Below are 2,125 nucleotides of genomic sequence, written 5' to 3'. Positions count from 1 at the left end.
GGGCTGGGTTTGAACCCACCACCTCCGGTATATGAGGCTGGCGCCCTACTCCTTGTGCCACAGGTGCCACCATTTAATTCTTATAATAACCCTTATTAAAAACTTTTTTTAGGGCAGCACCTGTGGTTCAGTGGGTAGGGTGCTGGCCCCATATACCAAGGGTGGCAGGTTCAAACCCAGCCCTGCCCAAACTGCAACAAAAATAGCCGGGTGTTGCGACGGGTGCCTGCAGTCCCAGCTACTCAGGAGGCTGAGGCAGGAGAGTTGCCTAAGCCCAGGAGTTGGAGGTTGCTGTGAGCTGTGACACCACAGCACTCTACCAAGGGCGATAAAGTGAGACTCTGTCTCTTTTTTTTTTTTGACTCTGTCTCTTAAAAAAAAAACAAAAAAACTTTTTTTTACATAAACTAACCTATTTAATATAGACTAATGACATCTGTAAAGGTAGAGCTTCTATTGGTTTTTCAATTACTTCAGTCTTCTGATGGAGGACTTTACTATGACATCAGAAGTGATGTTATAGATCCAGCCACCACCAGCTACTGTTTTAATAAAGGAAGCATACTGCCAGATCCCCACAGCTCATCTCTTCAACTTGGATTTGCCACAGAAGGAGAAAACGTACTTAGGGTACTGACTGATTTCAATTTCTTCACCATTTTCTGAAGGGTGGCACCATAGCAAGTCCCATATTTACCAATGATCCTGACCTTCTTGGTGCATTTGAGCCTTGTTGCTGTGAAAAAGGGCCAAGCCCAGGAAGCAAAATAACTTTAATTTTAATCTTGTAGATAATATAGTTGGGTAGCAAGAATACATTTTTCTTTTTTCTTTTTTTCTTTTTTTTTTTGTAGAGACAGAGTCTTACTCTATCGCACTCAGTAGAGTGCTGTGGCATCACACTGCTCACAGCAATCTCCAACTCCTAGGCTTAGGCAATTCTCCTGCCTCAGCCTCCCCAGTAGCTGGGACTATAGGTGCCTGCCATAACGCCCGGCTATATTTTTGTTGCAGTTCAGCCAGGGCCAGGTTTGAACCCACCACCCTCGGTATATGGAGCTGGCACCCTACCCACTGAGCCACAGGAGCTGCCTGAAGAATATATTTTTTAAAAACACTTTTAACCAGGCTCAGTGGCTCACACCTGTAATCCCAGCACTCTGGGAGGCCAAAGCAGGTGGATCGCCTGACCTATGAGTTTGAGATCAGCCTGAGCCACAGCAAGACCCCCATCTCTAAAAATAGCCTGGTGTAGTGGCTGGTGCCTGTAGTACCAGCTACTGGGGAGTCTGAGGCAAGGGGATCACTTAAACCCAAGAATTTGAGGTTGCTGTGAGCTATGATGCCACAGCACTCTACCAAGGATGACAAGACTCTGTCTCAAAAAACAAATAAGTAAAAACATTTTTAATTTTCAAATAATTAGGAACTCACAGGAAGTTACAAAAAAGAAGAAACTCCCAGGAGAACTCCTGTACACTTTGCCCAGCTTCCCCCAACGGTAGTAACAACTTGGATAACTGTAGTAAAATATCAAGACTAGGAAATGGACATTAGTACAGTCTACAGAGCTTATTCAGATCCCACCAGCTTTACAAGCATTCATTTGCGTGTGTGCATGCACATGTGTGTACAGTTCTATGCAACCTTATTACACAAGTAATCAGGTAATTATGTAAATATCGTCACAATCAAGATACAGAACCATTCTATCACCAAAGGCTCCCTTCTTGTCCCATCGACTCCCCTTTCTGTTTCTTTAACCCTGGCAACCATGGATCAATTACCCATTTCTTTAGCTATTTCAAGTATGTTATATTAAAGGAATCATACAATATGTAACCTTTTCAAGTTGGCTTTTTTCATTGACTCATCCAAGTTGTCACATGTATTAATATTCCATTCTTTTTTATTGCTGCATAGTAATCCATGATATAGATATACCACCAATTCATTTTTCACTTGTTGAAGAACATTTAGGTTGTTTCCAGTTTGAGGCTTTTAGGAGTAAAGCTGCTCTAAGTATTCCAGCGCAGGTTTTTGTGTGAATGTAAGTTTCAATTTCTCTGGAATAAATGCTCAAGAGTGCAAGTGTTAAGTTGCACAACTCTATTTTTTTTTTTTT

At 42.1% G+C, this 2,125-nt stretch overlaps 1 protein-coding gene and 1 pseudogene across 1 annotated transcript in view; both read right to left on the bottom strand.

Moving 5' to 3' along the window:
* FAM126B (family with sequence similarity 126 member B) overlaps positions 1–2,125 on the bottom strand; it is an 81,595-nt gene that overhangs the window by 73,268 nt on the left and 6,202 nt on the right. The window lies entirely within an intron of this gene.
* LOC111723598 lies at positions 454–773 on the bottom strand (annotated as a pseudogene).

This window comes from Otolemur garnettii, unplaced genomic scaffold (assembly GCF_000181295.1).
Source record: "Otolemur garnettii isolate 467f Iridium unplaced genomic scaffold, OtoGar3 scaffold00013, whole genome shotgun sequence".
NCBI lineage: Eukaryota > Metazoa > Chordata > Mammalia > Primates > Galagidae > Otolemur > Otolemur garnettii.
This window is presented reverse-complemented; position numbering and strand designations above follow the sequence as displayed.